The 26,498-nt window shown below is 41.3% G+C and overlaps 1 long non-coding RNA gene across 1 annotated transcript; it reads left to right on the plus strand.

Moving 5' to 3' along the window:
• Window positions 1-24,240, plus strand: LOC106571608 (uncharacterized). The gene is made up of 3 exons (XR_006759083.1): window positions 1-432; window positions 23,343-23,434; window positions 23,532-24,240. It is a non-coding gene; the product is annotated as an uncharacterized lncRNA (long non-coding RNA).
• Window positions 24,241-26,498: the final 2,258 nt, after the last annotated feature.

The raw sequence follows: 26,498 nt of genomic DNA on the forward strand, positions 1-26,498 counted from the left end.
CCTGTGTTTTTGTATAGTGTTTGTTTGGTCTTCATCCCCGTGCCTTTACACGGCACGCCGTAATTGGGGCTTAATAAAAATAAAAAATACACATTCCTGCGCCTGTCTCCCGATCCTTCATACCAGCCTGACAGAATAATCGACCATTAAGGGAGACAGCGGGACTGGCCCGTCCGATGATGCTGCGACTGGTCCGTCCGGCACCGCCTCAACTTCGGCAGCTGCAACTGGGTCGTCCGACGTCGCCACAACGGGTCCGTCTGACGACACAACTTCCGCAGCTACAACCGGCCCGTCCGACGGCACTGCTACTGGCCCGTCCGATGCTGCCGCAACTTGATCGACCCGCACTGCGTTCCTGTGATCGTCCTCGAGGCGAGAAGTTGTCAGGGACGAGATCAAGTCCAGACTCATCGTGGAGAAGAAACCTTAGTGAGTGTGGTTTCAGGTTTTTCAGGGTTTTCCTTTCTAAATCACGCTTTTGTAATAGAAAAACAACAAAATTGGATGTTCTAACAATGCTTAAACCACATCACGAGATCACTTTTAGGTCTGGGAATAATCAAACAAATGTAATTTTAGGGTGAGCACCAGCAAGAGACTTGCTTGGTTAGCAGTGTTTCTGTAGCACACGTGATTGCAGAGTTTGCTAAACAAATCACCACTGGATTGTGGCAAATAATCATGATATCATTCTGCTAGGTAGGGATCGACTACTTTGTAGTTAACATTTAATTGAGGAGATTTTTGGGAAAGCCTTTCCATCTACCAGAAAACAGTTTTGTTTAGTATCATCGCTAATGACACCACAAAGTGGTAGACAAACACTCACACACAGAAAGGGTTATTCCCACTCTGTTGCCTCTATAGAAAGTTTAAGGAAAATACGAATCACTTATGCATTTTGTTCATGTCTTATCATAATCTTGTGCAAATTAATTAGTTCTAATAAGTTCAATACATTTAGCTGATTTCCTACAAAATTCATTACATTTTAGAATATTGTTGAATTCTGTTTTAGTGTCTGGATTCCGTCCACATCACAGATTTTATATGGCCCTATACTCCACACACAATAGCTCTGTGCTGGATGGGCCAAAGCAGAGCAGCAGCCCTCTAATTTCACTGACTCACAGGAATGTCCTATATGGGTTTTGCATGTGGAAAATGTACAGAATAGATGCTTATATTTTTAAAGCCACTGTGCTCTATTTCCTCCGCACTGACCCTCAGGTCCATGGGCCTTCCGGGGCCTCTATTCAAATAAAATCAAATGTTATTTGTCACAGGTGCCGAATACAACAGGTGTAAACTTTACCGTGAAATGTTTACTCTATTGCCAGGCAGCCCGGGTTCAAGGCAATCCAACATCTAACGACCGGCTGGCTCTTTTTCTGCCACTGAATGCCACTTTTAGAGGGACGTGAGAGAGAACACAGGAGCCTGATTAGAAGAGATGAACTCAGGCGCTCGAGGGACAGGCCAATCCATGCACAAATAGCAAGGCTGATTGACTCTGAATGAGCTTATGTTTTTTGGGGGGTGGGGGTTGGGGGGGGGGGGGTAAGAGACCCAGCTGAGCGAACTCAGGGGGTGTTGGAGTCTCGCTGACCTGATTCAACCCCACCGATTTGCTACTCGGTTAGGTTGCCTCTTCAATTCTTCTCAATTTGCCTGTTTTTCCCAACGGCCTCATTCTCACATGCAGAGATTTATTTTGTAAACAGAGCGCCCTGCCAGCAACAAGCTAGGCATTTTCCAGAGGAAGCCGGTGGGAGGAACTATAGGAAGACTGGCTCATTGTAATGGCTGGAATGGAATAAGTTGAACAGCGTTAAACATGTGGTTTCCATATGTTTGATGTGTTTCATACCGTTCCATTTATACCATTCCATTCTAGCCATTACATTGACCCCGTCCTCCTACAGTTCCTCCCACCAGCCTCCTCTGGCGTCTTCATATTTCATCGGGAGAAAAGAGCAGCTACCCTGGTCTCATTATGGCAGAAACATACGTAGCCCGTAAATAGCACAGAGGAGAGGAGGAACAGGACAACTGAATAACCTTCCACTTCCTTGTTCCTTCTCATCCTCTCTCTAACCATCCCTAACTCCCTATCTCTGTCAAAAAACAATAACAACAACAGGATGGTAGGAAAAGATATAGAACAGTTTACAGACATGCTCTTCCACAATCAAGTGCAGTGAGAGGATTTGCTTTTCTTAACTTGTGAATGTTGATGTCGAGCTGTTGCTGAAGTGATTTCCCTACAGGGTTATAAATGAAATGCAGCCGCTGCTCCACAAACATCTCCCACTAGCCTCTCTTTCTCAGTTTATGACCGAGTTAAGTTTTATTTGCACTTTTACAGGCCGCAAAACAGAGTTCTCCGTCTGAAGGGCCAAAACGGGGACCTGTGCATTCATGACACACACACATGCATGCACGCACACAGACACATACACCACAATCAGTCCACAGGAAGAAGCAGCAGGCAGATGTATTGGTGACCACCGAACTGTTAACATCTCCGTAAGTCTCCTGACAGACATTCAAGGGCATATGTTTCCTTGGAATCGTGTCCAACATTTAACAGGGATTGGTTACGGTATAGGCCTACCTCCAGCGCTGTGAGAACACCGGCCGACTGATGAAAGTTATTGTGTATTACATTCTTAATGGTTTCCAGCAATTCCTGCTAAAAATAAGAAACTCTATTCCAATATAAGTCAAACCAGGAGTCCTCTTGGGTGTAGCCTACAACTTGAACTGGAAAATATCCCAAATATAAATGTGCTATTTATCATTTTGTGTCTTTTTGTTTCCATACAAGAGGGACAGGTGAACAGAAGTTACAGGTCAACTTGAATGTAATCATCGATGTACCTCGTGTAGGCCAACATACACAATTACATACGCTTAAGGTCACCATGATTGCTTTCTGATCTCAGGGTCCACAAAGCCAATTTTGAAAAAAGAGCCACTCCTTGAGCCTTGCTTTCTTGTGAAGACCAAGGACTAACAGCAGCATGATTAGAGCTTGAGACCCCTGTTTGTCTGATAAAAACCTCCTCTAGTTCAGACGGTTCAAACTGAATATTAGACATCAAAGATAAACATAAGTGCATAGTCTCAGATTAGAAAGGAGAAAGTGCTGCTTGCACCCATAGATACAGACATCAGAGGCAGTGGGGCAGAGCAGGCAGACTGACTGATGGAGAGGCTTTTGAAGTGGAGTAGTACTCTGCACAGTCATGAGTCTCTCTAGTACACACTCAGACTAGGGTTGTAAAATTTGGGAAACTTTCACAGAATTACCAGGTTTTCCTGGTTGGAGGATTATGGATTTCCTGCCTATTCCTTCCTGATTCTGGGAAGCTTTCAACCAAGATTTCTGGAAAACCTGGACATTTTTGGAAAAGCTACCAGAATTTTGCAAACATAAGTCAGAAACCATTGTCACTGTCGGGAGACAGCACTTCTATGATTATAAAGAAACTGTAACTGTATTTTTGTTACATACAATGCATTTGGAAAGTACACAGACCCCTTGACTTTTTCCCATTTTGTTACTTTACAGCCTTATTCGAAAATGTATTTATTTAATGTTTTTCCATGAATCTACAAACAATACCTCATAAAAACAAAGTGCATTTTTAAAAACATTTTTGCAAATGTACTAAAAATAAAAAAGTGAAATACCTTATTTACATAAATATTCAGACCCTTTGCTATGAGACTCGAAATGTAGCTCAGGTGCATCCTGTTTCCATTGATCATCCTTGAGATGTTTTCACAACTTGATTCGAGTCCACCTGCAGTAAATTCAATTGATTGGACATGATTTGGAAAGGCACACACCTGTCTATATAAGGTCCCATGTCAGAGCAAAAACCAAGCCATGAGGTCGAAGGAGTTGTCAGTAGAGCTCAGAGACAGGAATGTATCAAGGCACAGATCTGGGGAAGGGTATCAAAAAATGTCTGCAGCATTGACGGTCACCAAGAACATCCTTATTAAATGGAAGAAATTTGGAACCACCAAGACTCTTCCTAGAGCTGACCCCCGGCCAAAATGAGCAATCAGGGGAGAAGGGCCTTGGTCAGGAAGGTGACCAAGAACCCGATGATCACTCTGACAGAGCTCCAGAATTCCTCTGTGGAGATGGGAGAACCATCCAGAAGGACAACCATCTCTTCAGCACTCCACAGATGGAAACCACTCGTCAGTAAAAGGCACATGACATCCCGCTTGGAATTTGCCAAAAGGCACCTAAAGGACTCTCAGACCATGAGAAAAAACATTATCTGGTCTGATGAAACTCTTCGGCCTAAAAGCCATGCATCACGTCTGGAGGAAACCTGACACCATCCCTACGGTGAAGCATGGTGGTGGAAGCATCATGCCGTGGGGATGTTTTTCAGAAGCAGTGACTGGGAGACTAGTCAGGATCGAGGGAAAGAGATCCTTGATGAAAACCTGCTCCAGAGTGCTCGGGACATCAGACTGGGGTGAAGGTTCACCTTCAGGACAAATCTCTGAATGTCCTTGAGTGGCCCAGCCAGAGCCCAGACTTGAACCCGATCGAACATCTCTGGAGACCTGAAAATAGCTGTGCAGCGACGCTCCCCATCCAACCAGACAGAGCTTGAGAGGATCTGCAGAGAAGAATGGGAGAAACTCCCCAAATACAGGTGTAGCTTGTAGCGTCATACCCAAGAAGACTGGACGCTGTAATCGCTACCAAAGCTACTTCAACAAAGAACTGAGTAAAGTGTCTGAATACTTATGTAAATATCATATTTACGTGTTTTTTTAAATACATTTGCAAAAGTTTTAAAAAACAAACATTTTTGCTTTGTCATTGTAGTGTATTGTGTGTAGATTGATGAGGGAAAACAATTTCATCCATTTTAGAAAAAGGCTGTAACGTAACAAAATGTGGAAAAAGTCAAGGGATCTGAATACTTTCCGAATGCATTGTATACATTGCAATGTACTGAGCATTGAAGAAGGTAGTTAGAGTCGTTTTCTTGCATTTAGCAACTGTGCTAATACCTCTTTAATGATGTTCAGTTAAGTGGGTCAAATTTAGAAACTTCTGCCCAGAAATTGATTGGTGATGATTCTGTAACTATACTTTGGCCACCCAATTTGATGAACTGGTTAAAAACATTAATACATTAATACAACTGTGGATATATGAAGCACTAACATTACACCTAATGGTTATTCCAGCACCTGTTTTATTTATGATGAATATTGAATCGTGTAATGAGATTCATTTTCTGTCCTGAAATAAGTCATTTATTCTGGAGAGAAATACTTTTTTCCCCTCACTGTGTGTGTGTGTGTGTGTGTGTGTGTGTGTGTGTGTGTGTGTGTGTGTGTGTGTATATATATACTGTGAGGGGAAAAAAGTATTGGTGCACTTAAAAAAATAGATGGCATCATGTGAAAGGAAAATTATGTGTATATATTGAAGCAACATCTCAAGACATCGGTCAGGAAGTTAAAGCTTGGTCGCAAATGGATCTTCCAAATGGATAATGACCCCAAGCATACTTCCAAAGTTGTGGCAAAATGGCTTAAGGACAACAAAGTCAAGGTATTGGAGTGGCCATCACAAAGCCCTGACCTCAATCCCATAGAAAATGTGTGGGCAGAACTGAAAAAGTGTGTACGAGCAATGCGGCATACAAACCTGATTCAGTTGCTCCAGCTCTGTCAGGAGGAATGTGCCAAAATTCACCCAACTTATTGTGGGAAGCTTGTGGAAGGCTACCCGAAACGTCTAACCCAAGTTAAACAATTTAAAGGCAATTCTACCAAATACGAATTGAGTGTATGTCAACTTCTGACCCACTGGGAATGTGATGAAAGAAATAAAAGCTGAAATAAATCATTCTCTCAACTATTATTCTGACATTTCACATTCTTAAAATAAAGTGGTGGTCCTACCTTACCTAAGACAGGGATTTTTTACTAGGATTAAATGTCAGGAATTGTGAAGACTGAGTTTAAATGTATTTGGCTAAGGTGTATGTAAACTTCCGAATTCAACTGTGTGTGTGTGTATGTGTGTATATATATATATATATACACACACACAGTGGCAAGAAAAGGTATGTGAACCCTTTGGAAATACCTGGATTTCTGCATAAATTGGTCATAAAATTTGATCTGATTTTATCTAGGTTATAACAATAGACAAACAGTCTGCTTAAACTACTAACACACAGGCAATTATATGTTTTCATGTTTTTATTGAACACACTGCGTAAACATTCACAGTGCAGGGTGGGAAAAGTATGTGAACCTTTGGATTTAATAACTGGTTTACCCTCCTTTGGCAGCAATAACCTCAACCAAACGTTTTCTGTTGTTGCGGATCAGACCTGCACAACGGTCAGGAGGAATTTTGCACCATTCCTCTTTATAAAACTGTTTCAGTTCAGCAATATTCTTGGGATGTCTGGTGTGAACTGCTCTCCTGAGGTCATGCCACAGCATCTCAAATCGGGCTGAGGTCACTCCAGAAGCCATATTTTCTTCTGTTGAAGCCATTCTGTTGTTGATTTACTTTTGTGTTTTGGGTCGTTGTCCTGTTGCATCACCCAACTTCTGTTGAACTTCAATTGGCAGACAGATAGCCTAACATTCTCTTGCAAAATGTCTTGATAAACTTGGGAATTCATTTTTCCGTCAATGATAGCAAGCTGTCCAGGCCCTAAGGCAGCAAAGCAGCCCTAAACCATGATGCTCCCTCCACCATGCTTTACAGTTGGGATGAGGTTTTGATGTTGGTGTGCTGTCCCTTTTTTTTTCTCCACACATAGTGTTGTGTGTTCCTTCCAAACAACTCAACTGTAGTTTCATCTGTCCACAGAAAATGTTGCCTGTAGCGCTGTGGATCATCCAGGAGCATTTTTGCAAACTTTAGACGTGCAGCAATGTTTTGTTTGGAGAGCAGTGGCTTCTTCAGTGGTGTCCTCCCATTAACACCATTCTCGTTTAGTGTTTTACGTATTGTAGACTCGTCAACAGAGATTCTAGCATGTTCCAGAAGTCTTTAGCTGACATTCTAGGATTCTTCTTAACCTCATTGAGCATTCTGCGCTGTGCTCTTGCAGTCATCTTTGCAGGACGGAGAGTAGCAACAGTGCTGAACTTTCTCCATTCATAGACATTCAATTTGTCTTACCATGGACTGATGACCATCAAGGCTTTTAGAAATACTTTTGTAACCCTTTCCAGCTTTATGCAAGTCAACAATTCTTAATCTTGAGATGTCTTTTGTTCGAGGCATGGTTCACATCAGGTAATGCTTCTTGTGAATAGCAAACTCAAATTTTGTGAGTGTTTTTTATAGGGCAAGGCAGCTCTAACCAACATCTCCAATTTTGTAATTTTTGTAATTTGTAATTTTGTAATTTTTATTAGGATCCCCATTAGCTAACGCTGTAACGCTAGCTAATCTTCCTGGGGTCCAACACCAATTAACAAGACATTACAAACAACCACAATCAAGACTTCACAAAGATTCAACAAGTAGACAATACAGATAATTAAAATACTTGACAGGAAACACATTTAACATTCAGTTGATGCTTTCTATTTCCTGTCCATTCATATGGTCTATCGCATTAGATGTTATTTTATTTTTTTCTTGAAGGTGGATTTACTTTTTGCATGAGAAATATGGATTGGTAAAGAGTTCCATTCAGCTATGGCTCTATAGAAAACTGTAGATTTAAGGTGATTTGTCCTTGGCTTGGGTTGTTTTAGCTGCCCTGAATTTGCCTGTCTGGTTTGGTGGTTATGCGTGTTTCTAGTATGTACAAACTGGACTGAAAAATACTGTGTTTTTTAAAAATATAATATTCCTAAAGAAAATCGGAAGACTAGATAGTAATTTGTTTTTAACTTGAAGCCATGAGAGATTCTGATGCATTTGAATAATATTCATACGCTTAGAGCAATGAAGAGATAATCTGCCAGCCCTGTTTTGAGCCATTTTGAGCTTTTTCATATCTTTCTTTGCTGCAGATGACCATATAACCGGACAGTACTCTAAGTGTGATAGGACCAGGGATTAAATCACCTGATTCAGAGTGCTAGATGTTACATACTTTGAACATTTTCTTGTAACAGCAATTCCCTTACCCATCTTAATAACAATATTATCTATGTGTTCTGACCATGATAAAGCTGAGTCCAACATGACGCCTAGTAGATTTGTTTTTTTCACTTGCTCTACATGTGTTCTATTCATCAACACATTCAATTGGGGATCATCAGCAAGCATATATCTTGAGCCAAATACAATACATTTAGTTTTAGAAATGTTCAACACCAATTTGTTTCATATCAACCCACAGTTCACTGCTCAGTACATCTGATAGCTCATTACAGTCTGATGCTGTGCTATACATTGTAGAGTCATCAGCATACATTACCACTCTTGCTTTGTTCATTCCTGAAGGTCATTAGTAAAGATAGAGTAGAGAAGTGGGCCTAGGCAACTTCATTGAGGAACACCACAGTGTACTGTATATCTTTACTGTTTGAAAAGCTACCATTAAAGAACACGTTTTGCATTCTCCTGGATAGATAGCTTTCCATCCAGGATAGAGCTGCAGACTTAAAACCATAACATTTGAGTTTACCTAGTAACAGTTCATGATCAATTACATCAAAAGCAGCACTGAAATTTAGCAACACTGCACCAACTAACTTCCTTTCATCCATACTCTAACCAATCATCTGTCATTTGTGCTAAGGCCGCACTCATAGAATGCCCTTCTTTGTATGCATGCTGGAAACCCGTTATCAGACCATTACATGTGAAACAATCCTTGATTTGTTCAGATACAAATTTTATCCAATAATTTACTTAACACAGGCAGCAAGCTTATTGGATGACTATTAGGACCAGTGAATGCAGATGTTTTATCCTTAGGTAGTGGAATAACTTTTGACTCTTTCCAGACTTCTGGGCACACCCCATACATCAAGCACTTATTAAAAATATGAGAGATTGGTGTAGATATTTAGTTAGCTGTAACTCTAAGCAATTTGGCATCAAGATTATCTGTACCAGGTGACGTGTCATCCGAAAGAGACAACAGCATCCTCTCTACCTCTTCCCTTTCTACTTGATGAAATTAAACATGCATTGACTCTCCTTCATGATACAATCTTTTATAAGGGTATATGACATGGAGCTATCAGTTGGAATCATAGTATTCCTCAACTTGTCCACTTTGCCTGTAAAATATTAATTAAAGTAGTTTGCGATGTCATGTGGTTTTGTAATAAATATACCCTCTGATTCAACAAAAGAGGCAGACGTTTGAATTCCTACCCATAATAGTGTTCAACGCTCTCCACAGCTTTTTCCCGTCATCCATTCCATCACCCATCCCATCACTTCATCAATTTTGTGCTGATAGAATCCCTTCTTCTTTTCATTGTTTAGCTTGGTCACAAGATTTCTTAATTTACAATAACTTTGCTTATCAAACAGAGTGCCACATTTATCTGCTACTTTTTTGGCATCATAACATTGAATCATTAAATTTCTCAGCTCATCATCAATCCATGGGGCACTGTTTGACCTCGCAGAGCATTTTCTTAAAGGGGCGTGCTTATCATCTAGACTCACAAATAATTTCTTAAACAAACTTAGTGACATTTCAGGATCATCCTTACTACACACTTCTAACCATTGCACATTCTCATCCACAAATGAGTCCTGATTGAACCCGCTGTAGGACCTGCGGTAGATTATCTTAGGGCCAGCCTTTGGTATTTTAGTTTTCATAGTGAGTGCAACCATATTATGATCACTGTAACCTAGTGCCACTGATATAGCTTTAGAACAATGTTCAGCCATGTTAGTAAAAATGTGATCGACACAAGTTGATGATGTGATACCGGACCTATTAGTGAACGTTCTGGTTGTGTCACGATCATCGTAATGATTGGACCAAGGCACAGCGTGAGTAGCGTTCCACATCTTTATTATAACGTGAAACTTCAGCAAAGTACAAAAACAATAAATGATCAAACAAAATGTGAAGACAGTGAAGTGCAAATAGGCACCTGCACAAAAACAAGATCCCACAAAACACAGTGGGGAAATGGCTGCCTAAATATGATCCCCAATCAGAGACAATGCTAAACAGCTGCCTCTGATTGGGAACCATACCAAGCACACCAACATAGAAATAAACAACATAGAACACCCCCAGTCACGCCCTGACCTACTATACCATAGAGAACCAAGGGCTCTCTATGGTCAGGGCGTGACAGGTTGGTAATGTCATAACTTGGGTCAGGTTACATACATTGGCAACAGAAATACGTTTCTTTCTCATTGGACAGTTGGTGTTCAAAAAAATCTATATTCATATCTCCCCAAAAATATATTTCCCTATTTTCATCAGATACCTTATCCAACATTTTGCAAATTACATCAATATATTTCACATCAGCACTAGGTAGCCTATAGCAGCAACCAACTAGTATAGGTTTCAAATGTGGTAAATGCACCTGTACCCATAGCGCGTCTAATCTATTCAACGTTAAATCCTTACGTTGTTTTGCTGGAATATGATTCTGGATGTAAACTGCAACTCCACCCCCATATCTATTTCTGTCTCTCCTGAACAAATTATATCCATGTATATTATCAGCATCCTCAAAAAAAGAGTCCAAGTGAGTCTCTGATATTGCCAATACATGAATATTGTTTGACTGCACTAGACAGCATATTTCATGAATTTTGTTCCTTAAACTACATATATTCAAGTGAGCAATTAACAGACCTTTCTTTGGTAGATTTACAGTATTTGTATGTACAAACATGAATCAGCAGTTGGAATCTGAGAGAGATATACTTAGTCAGTGTGTGTGGGGGGTTGGAATTACTTGTGTCTGTCGCTCCTCCTAACTCTATGGGAGGGAGGGTGAACAATCAATTTGTTAAACCTCAGATATGCTATGTCACCTCGTTCTCTTGCGGCCTTCATGGCTGGAATTAGTTCCTTTCTTCTTTGACGGACTGAATCTGAGAAATCGTCATCAATGAAGATGAAGGACCCTTTAAGGCGTTTGGCTTTTTCAATGACTGCAAGCTTATCCTTGAACCTGAGGAATTTCCACTACAATTGGTCTGGGTCTGGTTCCATTTTCACCACCATTGTCACCACTAGTGACCCCTGGTTTCCCAGACCGGTGAGCATGTTCCAGCTCTACCTGTTGATCCAGTTGCATCTCCTCAGAAAACAGCTTTCAAACTTTGTCCTCTGATTCAGCCCATGTCTCACTTTGGCTCTCCTGGATACCATCTATAACAAATATTATTTATCCTTGATTGTCCGGTATACAGCCTTCCCAGACATGTTCTGGAGGCCCTCCCTGACTGTGGTGATTTCATTCCGCAAGATGGCGTAGCAGTCAGACGTCTTTGTCTTGTCTCATCCCATGTATATATCTTTTTATATATTTTTCTTCGCATTCTTTTTAATATTTTTTCCTAAACCTCAACTTCAAAATACTCTCCTGCAACCCGCCTCACCCAATGTGGTGTGGATCTGGGGTTTTTTCTAAAGTATTTCTATTTACCTCCGAACTGTAATACTGAAGCTAGCTAGCTAACTAGCTACCAGCTACCAGCTATCAGTCAGCTAACCACTGCTAGCGGACATCAGCTAACCTTTAGCTCGGAAAGCTCTTGCCAGTTCGTACAACGCATTTCAAACCAGAGCATACCGGACCTATTTTTCTCTCCATATCCCCGGATTCCTACCGCAAACTCTGAACCTTTTCATCTGGATCATGGCAGCTAGCTAAACGCAACCCGGGTTGACTACTCCTGGCTAACATTTCCGTCCCGGATCAAGCACCAACTAGCCTGGAGCTAGCCCATGCTAGACCCATCTCCTGGCTAGGACTCCTGGGCTACTCCTGAAGTCCACTCCTCGGCTACAATATCCGGACCCCTTCTACTGCCGGTACGGGGCACGGAACCCCACCGATCCTTCACGACTGGAATACCGACATAATCTGCCCGAGGATCTCAACAGGCCCCTCAGGCGCGACATCCCCTGAAGGCCCATTCTGCTAACCTCGGCCTGCTAGCTATCTATAGCATATTGGACTGTTAGCTGATCGGCCAGTTTCTTGGACCACTATACCCATTTTGCCAATTGGACTTGGACCCCTCTGCTACTTGGAACCCTACTAATTCCATGACTGGTCTATTGACGTCACCGCACGAGGAGGTAAAAACAGACATTCCCCCATCGCGACGTCCCTCTAAGGCCCTTATGCTAGCTTGCTAGCCCCGGCCTGCTAACTGCTAGCTTGCTAGCCCCGGCCTGCTAACTGTCTGAATCGCCGTGTTCCCAGCCAGCCCAACCACTCACTGGACCCATACGATCACTTGGCTACGCATGCCTCTCCCTAATATCAATATGCCTTGTCCATTACTGTCCTGGTTAGTGATTACTGTCTTGTTTCACTGTAGAGCCTCTAGACCTGCTCAATATGCCTTAACCAACCATGTTGTTCCATGACCTGGACATCACCTGGTTTAAATGTCTCTAGGGACTATATCTCTCTCATCATTACTCAATGCCTAGGTTTACCTCCAATGTACTCTCTTCCTACCGTACCTTTGTCTATACATTATGCCTTGAATCTATGCTATCATGCCCAGAAACTTGCTCCTTTTACTCTCTGCTCCGAACGTGCTAGACGGCCAGTTCTTATAGCCTTTAGCCGTACCCTTATCCTACTTCTCTGTTCATCTGGTGATGTAGAGGTTAATCCAGGACCTGCAGTGCCTAGCTCCACTCCTACTCCCCAGGTGCTCTCATTTGTTGACTTCTGTAACAGTAAAAGCCTTGGTTTCATGCATGTTAACCTGTTAGGGCTAGGGGGCAGTATTTACACAGCCGGATAAAAAACGTACCCGATTTAATCTGGTTATTACTACTGCCCAGAAAGTAGAATATGCATATAATTATTGACTCTTCCAAGAGTCTTGGTGTTCATCCAGGTGCTTTTTGGAAAACTTGAGTTCACTTTTTGGATGACATGGGTGCCATTACATCTGGCAAAAACAAAACACTTTATTCCACAGTAAGAACCTCATACCAACGGTCAGGCATGGTGGTGGTAGTGGGATGCTTTGGGGATGCTTTGCTGCCTCAGGGAATTCTATAGGAGAATGTCAGGTCATCCGTTTCTGAGATGAAGTTGAAGTGCAGCTGGTTCATGCAGCAAGACAATGATCCAAAACACACAATTAACACACAATTGAGTGTAAGGGGGCAATGCAGGTGTGGCTTCTGGACAAGTGTCTGAATGTCCTTGAGTGGCCCAGCCAGAGCCTGGACTTGAACCCGATCAAACATCTCTGGAGAGAGACCTGAAAGTAGTAGACCTGAAAGTAGTGTAATTTAAACATTTAAAAATGCACAGTGTAGGTTGGAAAAAGTATGTGAAACCCTAGTCTAATGACTTCTCCAAAAGCTAATTGGAGTCAGGAGTCAGCTAACCTGGAGTCCAATCAATGAGATGAGATTTGTCTCTGCTGGGCAGGTATGTGAACTCTTGGAGAAGCATAAAGTTTTACATAAGGAAATGATACTTCAGCAGGAAATAACTTTAAAAGCTTCACACAAATGATCATGGAGTCTACCAACAAACGGCTGGACGACCTAACTAAAGATGTACAAGACATTAAAACAAGCCTTCAGTTCACACAGAAGGATGTGGATGTATTGAAGAACACACAGGATTCACTTTCCAGAAACTGTTCCTCTTTTTTTTCCTTTTTTTCTCCACCTTTATTTAACCAGGTAGGCTAGTTGAGAACAAGTTCTCATTTGAAACTGCGACCTGGCCAAGATAAAGCAAAGCAGTTCGACACATACAAAAACACTGAGTTACACATGGAATAAACAAACATACAATCAATAATACAGTAGAAAAATCTATTTACAGCATGTGCAAATGAGGTAGGATAAGAGAGGTAAGGCAATAAATAGGCCATGGTGGCAAAGTAATTATAATATAGCAATTAAACACTGGAATGGTAGGATGTGCAGAAGATGAATGTGCAAGTTGAGATACTGGGGTGCAAAGGAGCAAAATAAATAAATACAGTATGGGGATGGGCTATTTACAGATGAGCTATGTACAGGTGCAGGGATCTGTGAGCTGCTCTGACAGCTGGTGCTTAACCTGTTGGGGCTAGGGGGCAGTATTTGCACGGCCGGATAAAAAAACGTACCCGATTTAATCTGGTTACTACTCCTGCCCAGTAACTAGAATATGCATATAATTATTGGCTTTGGATAGAAAACACCCTAAAGTTTCTAAAACTGTTTGAATGGTGTCTGTGAGTATAACAGAACTCATTTGGCAGGCCAAAACCTGAGAAGATTCCTTACAGGAAGTGGCCTGTCTGACCATTTCTTGCCCTCCTTGATCATCTCTAACAAATACAGGGGATCTCTGGCATGACGTGACACTTCCTACGGCTCCCATGGGCTCTCAGAAGGCGGGAAAAAGCTGAACGATGTAATTCCATCCCCAGGCTGAAACACATTAGCACGTTTGGCAAGTGCTCTATCAGAGGGCCATTAGACTGAGGCTCGTGCATGAGGGGATAGCATGCTTTTACTTTCACTCTCTTTGTAATAAAAAATGATTTCCCGGTCGGAATATTATCGCTTTTTTACGAGAAAAATGGCATAAAAATTGATTTTAAACAGCGGTTGACATGCTTCGAAGTACGGTAATGGAATATTTAGAATGTTTTTTGTCACGAAACGTGTCGGGCGCATCACCCTTCTTTACCCTTTCGGATAGTTTCTTGAACGCACAAACAAAACAGAGGATATTTGAACATAACTATGGATTATTTTGAACCAAACCAACATTTGTTATTGAAGTAGAAGTCCTGGGAGTGCATTCTGACGAAGAACAGCAAAGGTAATAACATTTTTCTTATAGTAAATCTGACTTTGGTGAGTGCTAAACTTGCTGGGTGTCTAAATAGCTAGCCCTGTGATGCCGGGCTATCTACTTAGAATATTGCAAAATGTGCTTTCACCGAAAAGCTATTTTAAAATCGAACATATCGAGTGCATAGAGGAGTTCTGTATCTATAATTCTTAAAATAACTTTATGTTTTTTGTGAACGTTTATCGTGAGTAATTTAGTAAATTCACCGGCAGTGTTCGGTCGGAATGCTAGTCACATGCTAGTCACATGCTAATGTAAAAAGCTGGTTTTTGATATAAATATGAACTTGATTGAACAAAACATGCATGTATTGTATAACATAATGTCCTAGGGTTGTCATCTGATGAAGATCATCAAAGGTTAGTGCTGCATTTAGCTGTGGTTTGGGTTTATGTGACATTATATGCTAGCTTGAAAAATGGGTGTCTGATTATTTCTGGCTGGGTACTCTGCTGACATAATCTAATGTTTTGCTTTCGTTGTAAAGCCTTTTTGAAATCGGACAGTGTGGTTAGATTAACGAGAGTCTTGTCTTTAAAATGGTGTAAAATAGTCATATGTTTGAAAAATTGAAGTTTTTGCATTTTTGAGGTATTTGAATATCGCGCCACGGGATTACACTGGTTGTTGAGTAGGTGGGACGCAAGTGTCCCACCTAGCCCATAGAGGTTAAAGGTAGTGGAGGAGGTAAGAGTCTCCAGATTCAGTGATTTTTGCAGTTCGTTCCAGTCATTGGCAGCAGAGAACTGGAAGGAGAAGCATCCAAAGGAAGAATTGGCTTTGGGGATGACCAGTGAGATATACCTGCTGGAGCTACCGGTGGGTGCTGCTATGGTGACCAGTGAGCTGAGATAAGGAGGGGTTTTACCTAGCAGAGACTTGTAGATGACCTGGATTTTTGGGTTTGGCGACGAGTATGAAGCGAGGGCCAGCCAATGAGAGCATACAGGTCGCAGTGGTGGGTAGTATATGGGGCTTTGGTGACAAAACGGATGGCACTGTGATAGACTGCATCCAAGTTGTTGAGTAGAGTGTTGGAGGCTATTTTGTAAATTACATCGACGAAGTCGAGGATCGGTAGGATAGTCAGTTTTATGGGGGTATATTTGGCAGCATGGGTGAAGGATACTTTTTTGCGAAATAGGAAGCCGATTCTAGATTTTAATTTTGCATTGGAGATGTTTAATGTGAGTCTGGAAGGAGAGTTTACAGTCTAACCAGACACCTAGGTATTTGTAGTTGTCCACATATTCTAAGTCTGAACCGTCCAGAGTAGTGATGCTGGACGGGCGGGCAGGTGCAGGCAGCGATTGGTTGAAGAGCATGCATTTAGTTTTACTTGCATTTAAGAGCAGTTGGAGGCCACGGAAGGAGAGTTCTATGGAATTGAAGCTCATCTGGAGGTTAGTTAACACAGTGTCCAACGAAGGGCCAGAGGTATACAGAATGGTGTCGTCTGCGTAGAGGTGGATCAAGGAATCACCAACAGCGTGAGCGACATCATTGATGTATACAGAGAAGAGAGTCGGCCAGAGAATTGAACCCTGTGGCACCCCCATAGAGACTGCCAGAGGTCCGGAGAACAGGCCCTCCGATTTGACATACTGAACTCTATCGGAGAAGTAGTTGGTGAACCAAGCGAGGCAATCATTTGAGAAACCAAGGATGTTGAGTCTGCCAATAAGAATGTTGTGACTGACAGAGTCGAAAGCCTTAGCCAGGTCGATGAATACGGCTGCACAGTAATGTGTCTTATCGATGGCGGTTATGATATCTAAGACCTTGAGCGTGGCTGAGGTGCACCCATGACCAGCTCTGAAACCAGATTGCATAGCAGAGAAGGTACGGGGAGATTCGAAATGGTCGGTAATCTGTTTGTTAATTTGGCTTTCAAAGACCTTAGAAAGGCAGGGTAGAATAGATATAGGTCTGTAGCAGTTTGGGTCTAGAGTGTCTCCCCCTTTGAAGAGGGGGATGACCGCGGCAGCTTTCCAATCTATGGGAATCTCAGACGATACAAAAGAGAGGTTGAACAGGCTAGTAATAGGGGTTGCAATAATTTTGGCAGATAATTTTAGAAAGAGAGGGTCCAGACTGTCTAGCCCGGATGATTTGTAGGGGTCCAGATTTTGCAGCTCTTTCAGAACATCAGCTATCTGGATTTGGGTGAAGGAGAAGTGGAGGAGGTTTGGGCGAGTTGCTGTGGGGAGCGTAGGGCTGTTGACCGGGGTAGGGGTAGCCAGGTGGAAAGCATGGCCAGCCGTAGAAAATTGCTTATTGAAATTCTCAATTATTGTGTATTTATCGGTAGTGACAGTGTTGCCTAGCCTCAGTGCAGTGGGCAGCTGGGAGGAGGTGCTCTTATTCTCCATGGACTTTACAGTGTCCCAGAACTTTTTTGAGTTTGTACTACAGGATGCAAATTTCTATTTGAAAAAGCTAGCCTTAGCTTTCCTAACTGCCTGTGTATATTGGTTCCTAACTTCCCTGAAAAGTTGTATATCACGAGGGCTATTCGATGCTAATGTAGAACGCCACAGAATGTTTTTGTGCTGGTCAAGGGCAGACAGGTCTAGAGTGAACCAAGGGCTATATCTATTCCTAGTTCTACATTTTTTGAATGGAGCATGCTTATTTAAGATGATGAGGAAGGCACTTTTAAAGAATAACCAGGCATCCTCTACTGACGGGATGAGGTCAATGTCATTCCAGGATACCCCGGCCAGGTCGATTAGAAAGGCCTGTTCGCTGAAGTGTTTTAGGGAGCGTTTGACAGTGATGAGGGGTGGTCGTTTGACCGCAGACCCGTTACGGATGCAGGCATTGAGGCAGTGATCGCTGAGATCTTGGTTGAAAACAGCAGAGGTGTATTTGGAGGGCGAGATAGTTAGGATGATATCTATGAGGGTGCCCGTGTTTACGGATTTGGGGTTCTACCTGGTAGGTTCATTGATCATTTGTGTGAGATTGAGGGCATCAAGCTTAGATTGTAGGATGGCCGGGGTGTTAACTTACATCTAGACGTTCCGCTAGCGGAACACCTGCTCCAATATCCAATGATAGGCGTGGCGCGAATTACAAATTCCTCAAAAATACAAAAACTTCAATTTTTCAAACATATGACTATTTTTCAGCATTTTAAAGACAAGACTCTCCTTTATCTAACCACACTGTCCGATTTCAAAAAGGCTTTACAGCGAAAGCAAAACATTAGATTATGTCAGCAGAGTACCCAGCCAGAAATAATCAGACACCCATTTTTCAAGCTAGCATATAATGTCACAAAAAACAAAACCACAGCTAAATGCAGTACTAACCTTTGATGATGTTCATCAGATGACACACCTAGGACATTATGTTATACAATACATGCATGTTTTGTTCAATCAAGTTCATATTTATATCAAAAAACAGCTTTTTACATTAGCATGTGACGTTCAGAACTAGCATGAATTTCGGTGAATTGAAATCCGGTAAATTTACTAAATTACTCACGATAAACGTTCACAAAAAACATAATTATTTTAAGAATTATAGATACAGAACTCCTTTGTGCAATCGAGGTGTCCGATTTTAAAATAGCTTTTCGGTGAAAGCACATTTTGCAATATTCTGAGTAGATAGCCCAGCCATCACGGCTAGCTATTTAGACACCCACCAAGTTTAGCCCTGACCAAACTCCGATTTACTATTAGAAAAGTTTGATTACCTTTGGTGTTCTTCGTCAGAATGCACTCCCAGGACTGCTACTTCAATAACAAATGTTGGTTTGGTTCAAAATAATCCATTGTTATATCCAAATAGCGGCGTTTTGTTCGTGCGTTCAAGACACTATCCGAAGTGTAAATAAGGGTCACGAGCACGACGCATTTCGTTACAAAAGATTTCAAAATATTCCATTACCGTACTTCGAAGCATGTCAACCGCTGTTTAAAATCAATTTTTATGCCATTTTTCTCGTAAAAAAGCGATAATATTCCGACCGGGAAAGCGTGTATACGTACAAAGAGAGAGAAAATAAAAACATGGGATCCCCTCGTGCACGAGCCTGAGTCTTACAGTACTGTGACCAGCCACTATCCAAACGCGCTACTTTTTTTCAGCCAGAGCCTGCAAAGCCACGATTCAGCTTTTTGCCGCCTTCTGAGAGCCCATGGGAGCCGTAGGAAGTGTCACGTAACAGCAGAGATCCCCTGTAATGGATAGAGATAATCAAGAAGGGCAAGAAATGGTCAGACAGGCCACTTCCTGTAAGGAATCTTCTCAGGTTTTGGCCTGCCAAATTAGTTCTGTTATACTTACAGACACCATTCAAACAGTTTTAGAAACTTTGGAGTGTTTTCTATCCAATGCTAATAATTATATGCATATTCTAGTTTCTGGGCAGGAGTAATAATCAGATTAAATCGGGTACGTTTTTTATCTGGCCGTGAAAATACTGCCCCCTAGCCATAACAGGTTAAGCATGTCCCAGTTTAGGTCACCTAGCAGCACGAGCTCAGAAGATCGATGGGGGGCAATCAATTCACATATGGTGTCCAGGGCACAGCTGGTGGCAGAGGGTGGTCTATAACAAGCAGCAACGGTGAGAGACTGATACATACTATTCTATTCTACTATTACAACCAGTGTAATCCCGTGGCGTGATATTCAAATACCTCAAAAATGCAAAAACTTCAATTTCTCAAACATATGACTATTTTACACCATTTTAAAGACAAGACTCTCGTTAATCTAACCACACTGTCCGATTTCAAAAAGGCTTTACAACGAAAGCAAAACATTAGATTATGTCAGCAGAGTACCCAGCCAGAAATAATCAGACACCCATTTTTCAAGCTAGCATTATAATGTCACATAAACCCAAACCACAGCTAAATGCAGCACTAACCTTTGATGATCTTCATCAGATGACAATCCTAGGACATTATGTTATACAATACATGCATGTTTTGTTCAATCAAGTTCATATTTATATCAAAAACCAGCTTTTTACATTAGCATGTGACGTTCAGAACTAGCATACCCCCCGCAAACTTCCGGTGAATTTACTAAATTACTCACGATAAACGTTCACAAAAAACATAACAATTATTTTAAGAATTATAGATACAGAACTCCTCTATGCACTCGCTATGTCCGATTTTAAAATAGCTTTTCGGTGAAAGCACATTTTGCAATATTCTAAGTAGATAGCCCGGCATCACAGGGCTAGCTATTTAGACACCCAGCAAGTTTAGCACTCACCAAAGTCAGATTTACTATAAGAAAAATGTTATTACCTTTGCTGTTCTTCGTCAGAATGCACTCCCAGGACTTCTACTTCAATAACAAATGTTGGTTTGGTTCAAAATAATCCATAGTTATGTTCAAATATCCTCTGTTTTGTTTGTGTGTTCAAGAAACTATCCGAAAGGGTAAAGAAGGGTGACGCGCCCGACACGTTTCGTGACAAAAAACATTCTAAATATTCCATTACCGTACTTCGAAGCATGTCAACCGCTGTTTAAAATCAATTTTTATGCAATTTTTCTCGTAAAAAAGCGATAATATTCCGACCGGGAAATCATTTTTTATTACAAAGAGAGTGAAAGTAAAAGCATGCTATCCCCTCATGCACGAGCCTCAGTCTAATGGCCCTCTGATAGAGCACTTGCCAAACGCGCTAATGTGTTTCAGCCTGGGGATGGAATTACATCGTTCAGCTTTTTCCCGCCTTCTGAGAGCCCATGGGAGCCGTAGGAAGTGTCACGTCATGCCAGAGATCCCCTGTATTTGTTAGAGATGATCAAGGAGGGCAAGAAATGGTCAGACAGGCCTGCCAAATGAGTTCTGTTATACTCACAGACACCATTCAAACAGTATTAGAAACTTTAGGGTGTTTTCTATCCAAAGCCAATAATTATATGCATATTCTAGTTACTGGGCAGGAGTAGTAACCAGATTAAATCGGGTACGTTTTTTATCCGGCCGTGCAAATACTGCCCCCTAGCCCCAACAGGTTAAGCACCAGCTGTCAGAGCAGCTCACAGATCCCTGCACCTGTACATAGCTCATCTGTAAATAGCCCATCCCCATACTGTATTTATTTATTTTGCTCCTTTGCACCCCAGTATCTCAACTTGCACATTCATCTTCTGCACATCCTACCATTCCAGTGTTTAATTGCTATATTATAATTACTTTGCCACCATGGCCTATTTATTGCCTTACCTCTCTTATCCTACCTCATTTGCACATGCTGTAAATAGATTTTTCTACTGTATTATTGATTGTATGTTTGTTTATTCCATGTGTAACTCAGTGTTTTTGTATGTGTCGAACTGCTTTGCTTTATCTTGGCCAGGTCGCAGTTTCAAATGAGAACTTGTTCTCAACTAGCCTACCTGGTTAAATAAAGGTGGAGAAAAAAAAGGAAAAAAAGAGGAACAGTTTCTGGAAAGTGAATCCTGTGTGTTCTTCAATACATCCACATCCTTCTGTGTGAACTGAAGGCTTGTTTTAATGTCTTGTACATCTTTAGTTAGGTCGTCCAGCCGTTTGTTGGTAGACTCCATGATCATTTGTGTGAAGCTTTTAAAGTTATTTCCTGCTGAAGTATCATTTCCTTATGTAAAACTTTATGCTTCTCCAAGAGTTCACGTACCTGCCCAGCAGAGACAAATCTCATCTCATTGATTGGACTCCAGGTTAGCTGACTCCTGACTCCAATTAGCTTTTGGAGAAGTCATTAGACTAGGGTTTCACATACTTTTTCCAACCTACACTGTGCATTTTTAAATGTTTAAATTACACTACTTTCAGGTCTACTACTTTCAGGTCTCTCTCCAGAGATGTTTGATCGGGTTCAAGTCCAGGCTCTGGCTGGGCCACTCAAGGACATTCAGACACTTGTCCAGAAGCCACTCCTGCATTGCCCCCTTACACTCAATTGTGTGTTAATTGTGTGTTTTGGATCATTGTCTTGCTGCATGAACCAGCTGCACTTCAACTTCATCTCAGAAACGGATGACCTGACATTCTCCTATAGAATTCCCTGAGGCAGCAAAGCATCCCCAAAGAATCCCACTACCACCACCATGCCTGACCGTTGGTATGAGGTTCTTACTGTGGAATAAAGTGTTTTGTTTTTGCCAGATGTAATGGCACCCATGTCATCCAAAAAGTGAACTCAAGTTTTCCAAAAAGCACCTGGATGAACACCAAGACTCTTGGAAGAATGTTCTATGGACGGATGAGTCAAAAGTATAACTTTTTGGACGACATGGGTCCCATTATGCCTGGTGAAAACCAAACACTGTTTTCCACAGTAAGAACCTTAAACCAACTGTCAAGCATAGTGGTGGTAGTGGGATGGTTTGGGGATGCTATCAATATTTTTATTATTGTATACATTGTGTAATAATAGTAAAGACATCAAAACTATGAAATAACACATATGGAATCATGTAGTAACCAAAAAAGTACTAAAGAAATGTAAATATATATATATTTTTTGAGATTCTTCAAAGTACCACCCTTTGCCTTGATGACAGCTTTGCACACTCTGATGAAGGTGCACATGGGCCTATTTATATAATGAATATGAATTCGGATGGCAGAAATGAAGAATTAAAGATTACAACCGCTTACTTTCAGTTATTTGAAAATGAAATCCTCTCCAAAATGTCATTATTTTTTAAACAAGGACTTGAAAATGAGATTGTGAACTCTGCAAGAAACGTTTCCAGTCCGAGAATGAGAATGGTAAATGACTGTAATTAATACATTCATTCAATACATTGGAATACAAAATAAGCCATCCATCCACCATTATGGGCTATTAGCAGGACAATAGACTCTTGCCAAGAAGGAGGGTATGGGGAGAATTGTATCGTTACGGATGAATGTTTTCAGTTGACGCCAAACAAGTTCGATTGGGTTTAAATCAGGAGACCTAGGGGAAAAAATTGTATATATTGTAGGCGTACCGTAGGTGTTGTAGGTCTTTTATTTATTAATTTTTATTTAACCTTTAATATACTACATAAAGGTCTGCTTCCTCTGCTGATGTCTTGACCCTGTTTATGCCCTCATTTGCAATGCAAACCTGGGCGTCAGGGTGACTACCCGTTCCAGTGTTAGGACTGTAACCACCAGAGGACTTGAAAATGAGCCGGAGCTGAGAGGATCACCAAAACTAAAGATATTTTGGTTTCAGTGCATTTTCTTTAAAAAAATGTATATAGCCTATATGTAGGCATACTGTGTAATAAAATCGATAATTGTGTACTAAAAACGTGTATGTGTTTTCACAGAGCATACAACCATGCCGACAACCATCCGTGAAGTGGACAAAGGGCTGGACAACGGGCCGCACTGAAAAAAACGCATGGTTCCCAAGAAAGCGGTTAGTTTTGCTAGATTCTTAAAATGTGTTTCTGTACGCAGCATTTGTGTGTTGGAGGCACTTTTCATTCTTCATTGTTCTACCATTTCTATCATAGGCCACTGTAATTGATGAGGGCTCAGGGCAATACCATTCTGCTCACCTGATGAAGGTGCACATGGATCAGATTCAAACTTTGAAGACCGAGATCGAGTCAATGAAGGCAGACCAGCAGAAAGAGAAACATTCTCTGAGGGCAGAGATACGGGCGACAGCTGATGCATTGGTCCAGAGCCAGGCGGTATTGGCGGAGAGTCAGGCACACCTGTGAGCTCTGGAACTCCACCTCCGACAGGCAGAGTCAACATATGTGTGTTCTCTTGTTTTGTGCTGTTCTGTAGTTTCGACCCAATGATTCGTCTGACAAACAAGGACCTTTGTGTACTGCAGGCCCAGGCATGTAGCTCAGGAACTGAAGCAAGGATATTCATATTCTTGATACCATTTGAAAGGAAACACTTTGAAGTTTGTGGAAATGTGAAATGAATGTAGGAGAATATAACACATTAGATTTGGTAAAAGATAATACAAAGAAAACACCATGCATTTTGTGCATTTTTTTTGTACCACCATCTTTGAAATGCAAGAGAAAGGCAATGTATTATTCCAGACAAGGCGCAATTTAGATTTTGGCCACTAGATGGCAGCAGTGTGTTTGCAAAGTTTTAGGCTGATCCAATGAGCCATTGCAATTCTGTTCAAAATGTTTTGTCAAGACTGCCCAAATGTGCCTAATTGGTTTATTAATATACTTTACAGTTCATAACTGTGCACTCTCCTCAAACAATAGCATGATATTCTTTCACTGTAATAGCTACTATTGGACAGTGCATTTAGATTAACAAGAATTTAAGCTTTCTGCCAATATCAGATATGTCTATGTCCTGGGAAATGTTCTTGTTAATCACATTAGCCTACGTTAGCTCAACCGTCCCGTAGGGGACCCACCAATCCTGTAGAGTGTGTGTGTGTGTGTATATATATATATGAGAGAGAGGATCGAAACACACACAGAGACACGTGCAATATAGCAATAAGAACGTCAGTTTAATATGCAGTGCAGATCAGCTCCTATTACCCTTCTCAGAGTTTTAAGAATTGTGTGTGTTCAATTATTTGTGAAATTGTGGCATTTAAAGCATATTGAAGATAGAAGCAATAGGATTTGAAGCAATAGCCTACCTGCGTGTGGTCAACTATTTCAGCACCGTTTCACGCCGCTCTGAGACAAGCATGGGGACTGGTCTTGATAAATCAATGAGACATTTATTTTCACTGAATCTCCGTTTGAGTATTGGTTAGACTACAATCAGGGGGTGGAAATGTTAGGATTATTTTGCTCTTAGTAGCCTACTCCCGACCGGTCACCTTGTACTGCGCCATATTTTCTTGGAATTTTTCTTGGAATAGAAACACCATAATATTAATCAAATTAATGAAGCTACATTTCTTAAAATCAATCCCATATACTATGTTACAAGAAGAACCACTGTATGTGTTATTCATAGTTTTGATGTCGTCACTATTATTCTACAATTAAGAAAATAGTAAAAATAAAGAAAAACCCTTGAATGAGTAGGTGTGTTCAAACTTTTGACTGGTACTATATATATACAGTGCCTTGCGAAAGTATTCGGCCCCCTTGAACTTTTCGACCTTTTGCCACATTTCAGGCTTCAAACATAAAGATATAAAACTGTAATTTTTTGTGAAGAATCAACAACAAGTGGGACACAATCATGAAGTGGAATGAAATTTATTGGATATTTCAAACTTTTTTAACAAATAAAAAACTGAAAAATTGGGCGTGCAAAATTATTCAGCCCCTTTACTTAAGTTAATACTTTGTAGCGACATCTTTTTCTGCGATTACAGCTGTAAGTCGCTTGGGGTATGTCTCTATCAGTTTTGCACATCGAGAGACTGACATTTTTGCCCATTCCTCCTTGCAAAACAGCTCGAGCTCAGTGAGGTTGGATGGAGAGCGTTTGTGAACAGCAGTTTTCAGTTCTTTCCACAGACTCTCGATTGGATTCAGGTCTGGACTTTGACTTGGCCATTCTAACACCTGGATATGTTTATTTGTGAGCCATTCCATTGTAGATTTTGCTTTATGTTTTGGATCATTGTCTTGTTGGAAGACAAATCTCCCTCCCAGTCTCAGGTCTTTTGCAGACTCCATCAGGTTTTCTTCCAGAATGGTCCTGTATTTTGCTCCATCCATCTTCCCATCAATTTTAACCATCTTCCCTGCCCCTGCTGAAGAAATGCAGGCCCAAACCATGATGCTGCCACCACCATGTTTGACAGTGGGGATGGTGTGTTCAGGGTGATGAGCTGTGTTGCTTTTACGCCAAACATAACGTTTTGCATTGTTGCCAAAAAGTTCGATTTTGGTTTCATCTGACCAGAGCACCTTCTTCCACATGATTGGTGTGTCTCCCAGGTGGCTAGTGGCAAACTTTAAACGACACTTTTTATGGATATCTTTAAGAAATGGCTTTCTTCTTGCCACTCTTCCATAAAGGCCAGATCTGTGCAGTATACGACTGATTGTTGTCCTATGGACAGAGTCTCCCACCTCAGCTGTAGATCTCTGCAGTTCATCCAGAGTGATCATGGGCCTCTTGGCTGCATCTCTGATCAGTCTTCTCCTTGTATGAGCTGAAAGTTTAGAGGGATGGCCGGGTCTTCGTAGATTTGCAGTGGTCTGATACTCCTTCCATTTCAATATTATCACTTGCACAGTGCTCCTTGGGATGTTTAAAGCTTGGGAAATCTTTTTGTATCCAAATCCGGCTTTAAACTTCTCCACAACAGTATCTCGGACCTGCCTGGTGTGTTCCTTGTTCTTCATGATGCTCTCTGCGCTTTAAACGGACCTCTGAGACTATCACAGAGCAGGTGCATTTATACGGAGACTTGATTACACACAGGTGGATTCTATTTATCATCATTAGTCATTTAGGTCAACATTGGATCATTCAGAGATCCTCACTGAACTTCTGGAGAGAGTTTGCTGCAC

The sequence above is a fragment of the Salmo salar genome, chromosome ssa15, assembly GCF_905237065.1.
Source record: "Salmo salar chromosome ssa15, Ssal_v3.1, whole genome shotgun sequence".
Lineage (NCBI taxonomy): Eukaryota > Metazoa > Chordata > Actinopteri > Salmoniformes > Salmonidae > Salmo > Salmo salar.